Source organism: Equus asinus, chromosome 7 (assembly GCF_041296235.1).
Source record: "Equus asinus isolate D_3611 breed Donkey chromosome 7, EquAss-T2T_v2, whole genome shotgun sequence".
NCBI lineage: Eukaryota > Metazoa > Chordata > Mammalia > Perissodactyla > Equidae > Equus > Equus asinus.
The window spans coordinates 44,825,145-44,839,756 of NC_091796.1; the positions used below are offsets into that span (position 1 = coordinate 44,825,145).

Here is a 14,612-nt window from a genome sequence, read left to right on the forward strand (position 1 = left end):
AGTGATCTCTGACAGTAGAGAAGTCAAAATCCTTATATACTCTCCCTATGGTTCAGGTCTGTGTGAGATACAATGATAATTAGGAAAAGCTTGCTTGCTAAATTCATACTAAACTCCCATAACAGGCAGCTGTCAATTGCCCAGACACCTGCATGAGTCTAGCAGAGACCAAGGAGAAAATTAATTACATGTTCTCCCAAACAAACTGCTAAAACATATTTGTTTCACAAAAACAAAGAATAAGTGTTCTATTAAAGGATGTACAAGATAAATAAAGACAAGAGGATTGGAAAATGTCCACTAGATTAGCTAATATTTTCTCTTTTTACCTTACTATTTATTAAACTATGAGATTCTCTCTGTATTCCAGTGCTTAATAGAGCTTGGCACACAATTGAGGAACCATAGAAGACTGTTGAGTGTATGAGGGACAGCATATTTTTAATCTTAAAAGGATATAACACCTATTTCTTTTAATTTCTTATACTCATGTATCTATCTGGATGGATATGTGTATGAAGACTTTAAATGTAACTGTTCCTTTAGTTCAAAAATATCTATAGTGATGTCAGCAACATGGCGGAGTGAGCTGTGCCCTTTATCTCTCCCCCTTCGAATTACAACTAAATGGACATTCATTGATCAATGGAGGATATCCACAGAGCACAACAAGACCCCTGAGAGACCTGCACAGCTATATATATGAAGGTGGATGGACTACCCTTGAGGAGGTGATGGAGATAAGTGAGCACTGTCTGGTCCCCTGGCAGCCTTGTGCATGTGTGCGAATGCTCTCCCAGCTGGAGCACCCATAGTACCACTGTTGGCCTGAATAGGGGAGCCTGTCTCAGTGGGACTGTGGGAGCAGGTGGTAACAGCCCAGAGCCCCTGGGTGATCACTATCACCTTCAGTAGGAGAGCCCACATTGCTGCTGCAATCCCAAAGACTGGCCCAGGCTCAGACAGGTACAACTGACAGGGTTTGTGGTGGGCTTAGAACATACAGCTCCGGGTCCTCCCCTCCACCTAATGGTGGCAGATGGAATCTGCAACCAGTTACTATCACTATGAGAAGGCACAAATCCACCTGATAAAATAGCATGAAGAGGTATATTAATACTCCAGACCAGAAGGAAAAAGACAAACACCCAGAAATCAATCCTGAAGGCACAGAAATTTACAACTGAAATAACGGAGAATTGAAGATAACTATCATAAAAAACAATCACAGTTCAATGAAATCAGGAATAAAATTAATGAACAGAGGGAATTCTTCACAAAAGAGATGGAAACTAAAAAGAAAAACCAATCAGAAATGTTGAAGATGAAAAACACAAGGAATGAGATGAAGAAAAATCTGGAGCCTTTAAATAACAGAGCTGACTTATGGAAGACAGAATTAGCAATTTAGAGGATAGAAATATAGAAATGCTTCAGATGGGGGAGGAGCGAGAACTAAGACTAAAAATAAATGAAGAAATTCTCCGAGAAATATTCAGCTCAATAAGGAAATGCATGGGGCCGGCCTGGTAGCGCAGTGGTTAAATTCGCATGTTCCACTTTGGGGGCGTGGGGTTTGCTGGTTCGGATCCTGGGTGTGGACATGGCACCACTTGGCATGCCATGCTGTGGCAGGCATCCCACATATAATCTAGAGGAAGATGAGCATGGATGTTAGCTCAGGACCAGTCTTCCTCAGCAAAAAGAGGAGGATTGGCAGTAGTTTGCTCAGGCTAATCTTCCTCAAAAAAAAAAAAAAATGAAATGCAGCTTAAGGATTATAGGTATTCCAGAGGTAGAAGAGAGGGAGAAAGAAGCAGAGAGCTTGTTCAAAGAAATAATGGCTGAGAACTTCCCAAATCTTGGGAAGGAGCTGGAATTACAAGCTAAAGAAGCTAATTGAACTCCTAATTACATTAATGTAAAAAAGACCTTCTCCAAGGCATATTTTGGTAAAACTGGCAAAAGTCAATGACAAAGAAAAATATTAAGGGCAGCAAGGCAGAAGAAAATAACCTTCAGAGGAACCCCTATTAGGTTTTTAGTGGATTTCTCAGCAGAAACCTTTTGGGCTAGGAGAGAGTGGAATGATATATTCAAAATTCTGAAAGACAAAAACCTTCAGCCACGAATACTCTATCCAGCAAAAATATCCTTCAGATATGATGGAGAAATAAAAACTTTCCCAGATAAACAAAAGCTGAGGGAGTTCATTGCCGCAAGACCTCCCCACTACCAGAAATGATCAAGAAGACCCTCATACCTGGAAAAAAAAAAGAGAAAGCGCTTACAAAGCCTTGAGGAAGGAGATAAATAGGTAGACAGAATCATAAAATTTCAGCTGTTTATCAGAACAGATTAGCAAATGCTTAACTATAAAATTAAATATAAAGGGAAGGAAAACATTAAGAATAAATATAATCAATTCATTTTAACCACAAACTCACAACACAAGAATAAGTGGTGACAACGATAACTTAGAGGTGGAAGAGGAAAGAGATGGAAACTGCTTAGACTAAGGAAATAAGAGGCTATCAGAAAATGGACTATCTCATCTACAAGATCTTTTACACAAATGTCATGGTAACCACTAAACAAAAAATCAGAACACAGACACAAATTATAAATAAAGAGAAAACTGAGAAAGCCATCATAGAGTGCCTCCAAATGAATTGGCAGTCTGAAATACACAGGATAAGAAACAAGGGAAATACAGAACAACTAGAAAACAAGTGATAAAATGGCAGAATTGATCCCTCATATGTCAATAATCACTCAAAATGTAAATGTATTGAATTCTCTAATCAAAAGACACAGAGTGGCTATGTGGATTAAAAACCAATATGCTGCCTCCAGGAAACACATCTTAGTTCTAAAGACAAACACAGGCTTAGAGCGAAGGTAGGGAAGATGATACTCTAAGCAAATGGCAAGCAAAAGAAAGCAGGTGTTGCCATACTTATGTCAGACAAAGCAGACTTCAAGATAAAATAGGCAATGAGAGATAAAGAGGGTCCATATATGATGATAAAAGGGACACTCCACAAAGAGAACATAACATTTATAAATATATATGCACTTAATGTAGGAACACCAAAGTACATAAAGCAATTATTAATTGACCTAAATGGATATATTAACAGCAATGCAATAATAGTAGGGAACCTTAACACCCCACTTACATCAATGGATAAATCATCCAGACAGAAAGTCAAGAAGGAAATAATGGAAGTAAGTGAAAAACTAGACCAGATGGACTTAATAGATATATATAGAACGCTTCATCCAAAGACAGCAGAATATGCATTCTTCTCAAGTGCACATGGAACATTCTCAAAGATAGATCATATTTTGGGAAACAAGGCAAGCTGCAATAATTTTAAGAGGATGTTAATATGTTAAGAGGATGTTAAAGATGTTAATAATACCTAACATCTTTTCTGATCATAATGCTATGTAACAAGAAAAAAGCTGCGAAAGTGACAAATATGTGAAGACTAAACAACATGCTACTGAACAATCAATGGATCATTGAGGGAATTAAAGGATAAATCAAAAAATATATCAAGACAAATGAAAATGAGAATACAACATACCAACTCATATAGGATGTAGCAAAAGCAGTCCTACAGGGGAAATTCATAGCAATACAGGTCCACCTTAACAAACAAGAAAAATCTCAAATAGGTAATCTTAAACTAAACCTAACAGAACTAGAAAGAGAAAAAGAAACAAAGCCAAAGACAGCAGAAGGAGGGAAATAATAAAAGTTAGAGCAGAAATAAATGAAATTGAAACCAAAAAACAGTAGAAAGGATCAATGAAACTAAGAGCTGGTTCTCGAGAATATAAACAAAATTGACACACCCTTAGCCAGACTCACTAAAAAAAAAGAGAGAAAGTTCAAATTAAAAAAACTAGAAATGAATTTAAATTATGTAGAATTTATTTTAAATTTATCGATAGGATTTATTCTAATTAAAAAATTAGAAATGAAAGGAGAAAGTACAGCGGATATCACAGAAACACAAAAGATTATAAGAGAATACCATGAAAAACTACATGACAACAAATTGGACAATCTAGAAGAAATAGATAAATTCTTAGACTCATACAATCTCCCAAAACTGAATCGAGAAGAAGTAGAGAATCTGAATAGACCAATCACAAGTAAAGAGAATGAACAGGTAATCAAAATTCTCACCCCTCCAAAAAGCCCAGGACCAGATGGCTTATCTGGAGAATTCTACCAAACATTCAAAGAAGATTTAGTACCTATCCTTCTCAAAATATTCCAAAAACCTGAAGAAAATGGAACACTTCCTAATGCATTTTAGAAGACCAACATCACCCTGATCCTAAAGCCAGACAAGGACAACACATAGAAGGAAAATTACAGACAGTATTGCTGATCAACATAGATGCAAAAATCCTCAACAAAATATTGGCAAACTGAATAGAGCAATACATTAAAAGGATCATACACCTCATTCAAGTGGGATTTATATCAGGGATGCAGGGATGGTTCAACATCCACAAATCAATCACTGTGATAGACAACATTAACAAAATGTGGAATAAAAACAGCATGATCATCTCAATAGATGCAGAGAAAGCATTTAACAAGGTCCAACATTGATTTATGATAAAAACTCTCAATAAAATGGATATTGAAGGAAAGTATCTCAACATAATAAAGGCCATTTATGACAAATCCATAGCCAACATCATACTCAACAGAGAAAAACTGAAAGCCATCCCTCTGAGAACAGGAACAAGACAAAAGTGCTCACTCTCACCACTATTATTCAACATAATACTGGAGGTTTTGGCCAGAGCAATTAGGCAGGAAAAAGAAAGAAAGAGGATCCAAATTGGCAAGGAAGAAGTGAAATTCTTGCTGTTTGCAGACAACATGATTTTATATGTAGAAAACCCTAAAGAATCCATCAAAAAACTATGTTAGAAATAATCAACAACTGCAGCAAATTTGCAGGGTCCAAAATCAACTTACAAAAATCAATTGCATTTCTATACTTTAATAACAAACTAAGAGAGAACTCAAGAATAAAATCCTATTTACAATTGCAACAAAAAGAATAAAGTATCCAGGAATAAATTTAACCAAGGAGGTGAAAAACCTATAGAATGAAAATTACAAGACATTATTGAAGAAATTGATAATGACACAAAAAAATAGAAAGATACTCCATGCACATGGATTGGAAGAATAAATATAGTTAAAATGTCCATACTACCCAAAGCAATCTACAGATTGAATGCAATCTCAATCAGAATCCCAATAACATTCTTCACAGGAATAGAACAAAGAATCTTACAATTCATATGGGGCAACAAAAGATCCTGAAGACCTAAGCAATCCTGAGAAAAAAGAAGTAAGCTGGAGACATCACAATCCTTGATTTCAAAATATACTACAAAGCTATAGTAATCAAAACAGCATGGTACTGGTACATAAACAGACACAAAGATCAATGGAACAGAATTGAAAGCCCAGAAATAAAACCACACATCTACAGACAGCTGATCTTTGACAAAGGAGCTAGGAACACACAATGGAGAAAGAAAAATCTCTTCAATAAATAGTGTTGGGAAAACTGGACAGTCACATGGAAAAGAATGAAAGTAGACCATTATCTTTCTCCACACACAAAAATTATCTCAAAAGGGATTAAAGACTTGAAGGAAAGCCTTGAAGCCATAAATCTCCTGGAAGAAGATATAGGCAGTACACTCTTTGACATTGGTCTTAGAAGGATCTTCTCAAATGCCATGTCTACTCTGGCAAGGGAAACAAAAGAAAAAAATAAACAAATGGGACTTGATCAGACTAAAGAGCTTCTGCAAGGCAAAGGAAACCAGGAACAAAGTGAAAAGACAACCCACCAACTGGGAGACAATATTTGCAAATCATATATCTGACAAGGTGTTAATCTCCAAAATACGTAAAGAACTCACACAACAAAAAAACAAACAACCTGATCAAAACATGGGCAGAGGCTATGAACAGATATTTTTCCAAAGAAGATATACAGATGGCCAATAGGCACATAAAAAGATGTTCAACATCACTCATCATGAGGGAAATGCCAATCAAAACTACAATGAGATATCACCTTACACCTGTCAGAATGGCTATAATTACCAAGACAAAAAACAACAAATGTTGGAGAGGATGTGGAGAAAAGGGAACCCTCATACACAGCTGGTAGGAATGCAAACTGGTGCAGCCACTATGGAAAACAGTATGGAGATTTCTCAAAAAATTAAAAATAGAAATACTGTATGACACAGCTATCCTACTGCTGAGTATTTATCCAAAGAACTTGAAATCAGCAATTCAAAGAGACTATGCACCCCTATGATCTTGGCAGCATTATTCACAATTGCCAAGATATGGAAGCAACCCAAGCGCCCATCGAGTGATGAATGGATAAAGAAGATGTGGTGTGTATATATATACAATGGAATATTGTTCAGCCCTAAAAAAAGACAAAATCGTCCCATTTGCAACAACATCACTGGAACTTAAGGGTATTATACTAAGCCGGAGAAAAAATGAAAAACACCATATGATTTCACTGTGGAAGATAAACAAATACCTGGACAAAGAGAAGAAATTAGTGGTCACCAGAGAGGAAGGGGGTTGGAGGGTGGGCATAAGGGGTAAAGGGGCACATATATATGGTGACAGACAAATAGCAATGGACAACTGAAATTTCACAATGTTATAAGTTATTTTGACCTCAACAAATAAAATACGTATCTGAAGACTACCTATGCCTAATGTGTGGAATACAGAAATAAGTATGGTAAAATGTTCAGCCTGAAGGAGTACGTAAATTATCTCTTTCTTCTCATGGCAAGGAAGATGGCAAAAGGAAGTTAATTTCATGGTTGAAAATTTTAAGTTTCACTAAACTTTTAGGGTAAGACTGCCAGTTAAAATGCAGGACACTTAGCTATTTTTTTTAATTGAGGTAACATTGGTTTATAACATTATATAAATTTCAGGTGTACGTCATATGTTTTGACTTCTGTACAGACTATATCGTGTTAAGCCCCAGAAGTCTAGTTCTCATTCGTCACCCTACAAATGTCCCCTTTTTATCCCTTTCACTACACTACCCTTCTCCTCTGGTAATCACCAATCTGTTCTCTGTACCTATGTGTTTGTTTGTTGTTTTTGTTGTTGTGTTATCTTCCAAATATGAGTGAAATCATATGGTATTTATCTGACTCCATCTGACTTATTTTGCTTAGCATAATATCCTCAAGTTTTATCCATGTTGCAAATAGCAAGATTTCATCTTTTCATGGCTGAGTAGTATTCTATTTTATGTATATATCACATATTCTTTATCCATTCATCTGTCGATGAACACTTAGATTGTTGCCAAGACTTGGCTATTGTAAATAATTCTTCAATGAACATAGGGGTGCACACATCTTTTCAAATTAGTGTTTTTGTGTTCTTTGAATAAGTACCCAGAAGTGCAATAGCTGGATCTTATGGTAGCCTATTTTTAATTTTTTGAGCAATCTCCATGCTGTTTTCCATAGTGGCTGCACTAATTTACATTCCCACCAGCAGTGTATGAGGGTTCCTTTTCTCTGCACCTCTCCAACACTTGTTATTTCTTGTCTTTTTAATAATATCCTTTCTTGCAGGTGTGAGATGACACCTCATTGTAGTTTTGATTTGCATTTCTCTAATAATTAGTGATGTTGAACATCTTTTCATGTGCCTTTTGACTCTCTGTATATCTTTGGAAAAATGTTCAGATGCTTTGACCATTTTTTCAACGGAGTTGTTTGTTTTTTGTTGTTGGTGAGTTGTATGACTTCTTCATATATTTTGGATATTAACCCTTTATTGGATATGTGATTTGCAAATATCTTCACCCAATTGGTAGGTTATCTTTTCATTTTGTTGATAGTTTCTTTTCTGCCAGAAGCTTTTTAGTTTGATGTAGTCTCACTTGTTTATTTTCCCTTTTGTTTCCCTTTCCTGAGGAGACATATCCAAACGATATTGCTAAGACTGATGTCAAAGAGCACACTGCCTGTGTTTTCTTCTAGGAGCTTTATGGTTTCAGGTCTTGCATTCAAGCCCTTAATATTTTTTGAGTTAATTTTTGCGTATGGTTTAAGATAATGGTCTAGTTTCATTCTTTTGCACGTGGCTGTCCAGTTTTCCCAACATCATTTATTGAAGAGACTCTCCTTTCTCCATTGCATGTTCTTAGCTCCTTTGTCAAAAATTAGCTGTCCATAACTTTAAGTTCAGATAAACAGCAAATAATCTTTTAGGATAAGTATGTCCCATGCAGTATTTGGGGCATACCTATCCAAAATATGGTATTAGCTATTTTTCTGAAATTCAAAGCTAGCTAGGCATCCTATATTTGTGTGTGTGTGTGTGCCTGCATGTGCCAGCACTCTAAATCTAGCAACCCTACTTTTTAGGCCAATTTTTACATAGAATTACACAAATTGGTCTTCCTCTTTTGCATCTTGCACACTGTGGCCATGGTACAAGTTATAAATTGCTTTAGCGATGGAGGGCTCAGAAGAGCATCAGGGAGGAGAGCAAGGCCCTTGGAAAATAATTAACCACAAAAAAATTGCTTTTTCAAAATATTGAAGCTGACCATGGAAACAGAATGTTAATTCACTTGTTTGTTCGTGGGAGCATGACACTGTGTTTTAGAATCTAGGGTTTGAAATCAAACAGACCAGCTCCACAGCCTAGTGGCCCTATGACCCGGGACAAGGAACTCAAGCTCTTCATGACTGAGTTTCTTCTTGTGACAAATGAGGACAAATAGAGTGCTACCTCATAGAGTTGTTTGTAAGATTAAATGGAATAGCACTAAAGTAATTAGTAGTGCTTGCCATATAATAAGTGCTCTCTCTACGTTAGATTTACTCTTATAAACTATTACTATTTAGGTGGACAAATCACCACCAGTATCACTTCGTAGTGAGAGAGAGATTAGCATTCCTGGCCACTAGGGGCTAGGACTGGCACTCACTGCTAGCCTTCTCCTGTTGAGTATAAACAATTTTACAAAACACTATGACCAAACAAAGCCACTATGACTGTGATGGATCAAGGCAAAAGTAAGATCACTCTAGAACCAGGTCTGAATAGAGACAAAAATGTGAATAGTAACCAAGCATCAAAAATGATCTAACATTGCCCTATCCTGGCTGATATTAATGATTGGCCAATAGAAAACTGAAAAAAGTTACTTACTTACAACTTTAGCTTTTGTCTAGTTTTCTCTCTTTCTAGAGATTTATTTAGTTACCCAATCATAATAATAGTGCCAGTTCCTGACAGTATCACTTCAGAACAAAGACCTGAGTCCTTGAAACTTCCCCCAAATCATATAACACAAGCCCCAATCCTTTCTAACACCATTTTACTGAGATGTCCTTTCCCACTGCCCTCCTCCATGGTGAGCATTTTCCTTTGTTGCTATGAGTCATTCAACCTGTTCAACTCTAGTGCATTGCTGGTGGTCTTTGGCTGGAGGTCATTGACAAAACCTCTCCATCGTTAACTTTTCTCCTTCCTTTTCTTATCTTCAGGGTTTCATTTTCTCCTTGTGCCTTTTCTATTTCTCATTACTAAACTGGGTCTGAAGAATATAGGTGTAGTAAAATTATCAGTGAAAGAGTCATCATTATGGATTCATAAAGTTAAATAAATAAAATCAGATGCCAGATCTGGTAATTCAGTAATTGCCTCTGGGTTTTAGAATAGGCATTTCAGGCCTACTCATTTTCTAGGCTTTTCTCTATTTTAGTAAATGATCTCTCAAGGACATCAGAACATTTTCACATTTTTCCTGTTTCCCAGCAGAAAAGAATCCCATCATATAATACAGTTAAGAAAACGTTTATAGGGGCTGGCCCATACACAGTGGTTAAGTCTGCACGTTCCACTTCAGAGGCCTGGGGTTCGCTGGTTCAGATCCCGGGTATGGACATACACACCACTTGTCAAGCCAAACTTCCCAGGTGATTCTTATTTGATCCAATTCCCAGTCCCCCAAGAACCATTCTGCAGATGCAATGCTGCCTCCAGATCAAAATAAAATAGAGTGCCTTAAAGAAACCAAATTCAGGATCAGCTTATGATCTACCATTTAATATTGTTTATAGTCCAAACATAACAACTTTAGTACAGAATCACACATCCCCCTGAGCTGATCTAATTGCTTGTTCTGCTGTGTGCAGTTCCATGGCACATGATGTACCAAGGCCAAGCCCTGAATAGCAGTAGCAGATCTCGCTGAAAATCTAATTTAGGAGACAGCAGTAGTGATGCTCCAGTTAACGTTGCTGAGGCCATGGCAAGCTTACCTCTATTTTTCATTTTCTGATAATTTTCTCAGAAAAACACCTTTGGGTATCTAATTTATCTTGCTTAGTTTGGGCTCAAAAGTAAATCTGAGAGAGAAAAGCTTCAGTGAAATTCAGTGTTTTAAAGTTGTGTTGCTATGATCAGCTGAAATTTCTTTGCTTCAAGAACATACTAGTAGAATTTGCTTCAGAGTATGCCACTAGATGTATATGGCTTGATTTCAGCCTTAAAATAGTTTATTTTGAACATCAAGCTTATGCAAACATTCTAATGTGGACAATGATGAATATTAATGAAATTGTTACAATATATTTCTTGGCCACTGAAGTGCTCAAAGCATATAGATATGATCTAATGAATCTTTCCCTCCACTGAAAAATAGATGGTGAATATTTCTTCCTTAATTGAATCACGATGTCTTCAATACAGAGGCCAGAAATAATTTTTTGAAAAGTACTGTATAATTATTTTAAAGCCAAGTAGTTCAGCCTGGAATTTTCCCAAGTAGGAAAGAAGACAGACTTTTAAAACATATTTTTGTCACTGAATCACAACTTGGGTTTTAATGTCGGACAGCTTGTGAGCTACTCAGAAAATGCAAGTATCTATGTCCAAATACCTGTTATACTGTCAGACACTAGATAAAGCCACCTACACAAATGAAAATCAATCAATCAAACAAACAAAAAACATGAGGTAGACCCTTGTCTTGCCATTATCAAGTCAGTTTCAAAAAGGAAAGCCTAGATATTCTTTGCAATTCTTAGGTTTAATAATTGCCCAAGTAAGATGCCAAGGTTAGAATTTGGAGGGAAGTATTCCGGAGTGCTCACCAATAAGCAAAAAGTTTCAAATATTTTGTGTCAATTAAGTGGTAGATAAAAACCACATTTCAAAAAGCCTATCACAATGAACTAGCTAATTATGTTCCTTATGTTTGTCTGATTGTTTTAAAAGAACTGTAGAAAGTAGGAGGTATCATTCCAAAGTTTTTGTTTATTGTTCATTTTCATAAATTTTGTGGTGATTGGGGTGGTGGAAAATGGAGGCAGCCAGGGGAAGAAAATATGCAGCACCTTAAATAGAAGTTGGCATCTTTGAGAACTGGGTGTAACAGGAAGGAAGGGACTGCAACCCACGATGACAGGAGTGCTGGACTGGAGGGAAGAATCTGGTGACGGTGCTTATTTCCCACCATTCATGCCTGGAATCATCTTCATAGCAACAAGAAAGTTCTAGAAAGTCAAATTCTGATAAGTATATTTCTGAGAAAATCACTTAGTTAAGAGGTGCTTTTTTATTGAACACTTGTTATATATCTTTATTTTATTGTTTGACCTTCTAAATACTTGACTACTTTTGCTACTTTTCACACTAAAAGAGACGTTAACTATGAGACTTAACATTTCATGGCATCAACTATAGTGTCTGAAATCTTGGGAGCACTAAAAAATGATAATTAGGAAAAATGATTAAGATGCCACCCATTGATATTACTGGCTAAGGTGTTTGATCAGCCCCTAGGCTATTTATAATTAATTCAGTTAACATATTTGACACCAGTAGGCAGTGAGCCCTGTGAAAGGAGATGGTGAAAGGAGAGGAGAGAAAAAAGGGCATCAACTTTATCCTCCACAGTTACGTGATAAAGAGAAGAAAGAATAAAATGGTAGAAAGAATAAAATACTGTGAGAGCACTGAAGAGAAGAAAAGATTTCTGCTTGCAAGGTCTCATGGAAAATAAACCATTAACTCAGTTTAATTTCATAAATCTTTATGGATGCCAATTATATGCCAGGTTCTGTGTCAGGTGCGTGGCCACGAGGATCCATAAAGTCTCCCCACAAGGCCCTTACAGTCTAACTGGGAAACAGACAGATAAACAAATAAACAAACAGGCATGAATTGAAGAATGAGCGAACATGGCCCATCTTTAGAAATTCCATGTAGGTTAATGTTCCCAGGTTGTAAACTGAAACAAGAGGAAGTCATTGGAAATGCACGTATGAGCCAGATGAGAAAAAATCTTTTATGTTACACAAAAGATTTGAACTTTAATATGGAAGTATTACATTTTATGTTTAAGATAGACCATTTCTAGCATGACAGTGACTCCAAAATATTTATCCATACCCCTATCATAAGACATGGTACATAAGATATCTTTTAACTCAGTTTCTCTTGCCATATTCTAAATTTCTTCAAGGTAATCAATATATCTTGATTACCATACTTTATCCATAGTAGGTGAAAGTAAATCTTGTTTAAACTTAATTGATTTTCAGTACAAATTATTTTGGAGGAAAAAAATACTTAACACAGACCAACTATACCACCTACTTCCTAAACAATTGTTTTTAAAGTAAGCAAGTATTTGCCAAATTCAAACATGCTTTTTTCTCTAAACAGATCTTTGTTGCAGACGCAGCCTTAATTGCAAGCATAATTGCTCCCTATAATCCTAGAACTAGTAGTGAATAAAAATTAGAGTAAATAATAAACAACTAGTTTGCTATTATTAAAGAGTGCCATTTTATGGACAATTTGGTGGCATGTTATGCATCATTCAGGGGAAAACTACTCCAAACTCTTTATCCACTGCAGACTTTCTTATAAGGAGTTCTAACATCTGAATATCATCAAGAAATCCAAATGATGCAGCTCCCTTTCTCATGATTTAAAAACTCTTAACCAGTCATGATTCTAGCAGTTAAAAATCAGAACTGGCTAGTATTCCATTTAAAGTTGTGTTTCCTAGGTTATCTGCGATGCTCAATCCTTGACCCAACCATTGGTTGGTATGCTTCTTAGGCTTCTAGGGAATAAATGCAGAAAATGCACACCAGTCAGATGCATAATCTTTATATTCACTTGCATTTCAGCCCTGAGGTCCTAGCTGAGCTGTGTTATTCCATGGGTGCAGTATAATGGTCCATGAGAAGCTTAGCCCATGCCTTCATTTTTCTAGACCCTTTCCTGGTCCCACTCTGCTTTCCAAATGCAGGGTGAGCTGTTACTGCACAAAAAGCAGAAAAATAGAAGAGCAAAGCCACATACAGAGAGCAATTTTTAAAGGAATTGTCCTGGTCCTGTACTATTTACAACTCATTTCCCCTCTAAAAGCTGCACTCCTTGGTACAGCGGCCTGATTATATGCCCCTGGCATATATTCTTCTCTTGGAGTGAGAAGAGTTCTTGATTTATCCTTAGAGATAAAAGAATATGATCAACTCAAACTTACTTAGAATTGGTGTTAGAGCTGGAAGGGACTTTTGAGATGATCCAGACCAGTGGTTCCCAAACTTGACATTGCCCCGGCGCTCCTGAAGGAGGCAACACACTCCATCAGTAACACTGAGTGACCAGTGACGGGATTCTCGGGAAGAGAGCACAGGGAGGGACCTCATAGGACCTTGGCAGGGTAATAAAGGACTTGTGTAATTTTAAAGGAACACCCTGCCACCAAAGCCAGGCAGGAAATTCTGATACACTGCTTGGCACAGAACTGTCTGGGGTGAGGGGGACATTAGTGAATTGTTGTTTTAAACAATCTTCTCTATTTAGAGATGAGAAGACTGAGGCTCAGGAAGGTTAAGAGATTTGTTCTCATCCCAAGGCTAGTTAGTGACTGACTCAGGTGTAGAAGCTATAAAACTCACCTTTTAAATGATTTTATTACACTCTACTGCATCCTTGTTAAATTCAGATTTTGCATAGCATTTTTCTGTGCCTAGTTAAAAAGAAAAGGAAAGAAGGAGGGAAGGAAGGCAAGAAGAAAACAGCAATAAAATATAAGGGAACAAACACAGAGGGCATGACCCGGACTAGCCTGATAGCAGAATTCCAATTGAATAATGTATGTGAGTGCTGTCATACAGCGATGGACTCCGAAAATAAGGTGTGGAGGGGTTGACAGATCAACAACTCAAAACAGCATTACTTGGGAGGGAGGATCTGAATCTCATACTGATTTTGCAGGCAAGGAGAATGGCTTGTATTAGAGCCGGCTCTTATTTGTGTCAATGTCTTTTTCTCCTAGGAATTCTTTCTCCCAAATGGCGACAACCTTATAGAGCACCAGTAAGATGGTTCACTTGTCAAATCCATGAGAGTTTTGATAAGGGCTGGATGATGAGAGCAGGAAGATCCTCACCATGTGGGTGGAATTGTTAAGGAGAATTATGTCTGAAAGTGGACTGAGTCCAGAAGAATT

General features: G+C 36.9%; 1 long non-coding RNA gene across 1 annotated transcript in view; it reads right to left on the reverse strand.

The window, feature by feature from the left end:
- LOC139045663 (uncharacterized) overlaps nucleotides 1–13,782 on the reverse strand; it is a 72,324-nt gene extending 58,542 nt beyond the window's left edge. The window contains exon 1 of the long non-coding RNA XR_011504482.1: nucleotides 13,641–13,782. This is a non-coding gene — a long non-coding RNA (uncharacterized lncRNA). The remainder of the gene's footprint in view (nucleotides 1–13,640) is intronic.
- Between the last annotated feature and the right edge of the window lie 830 nt (nucleotides 13,783–14,612).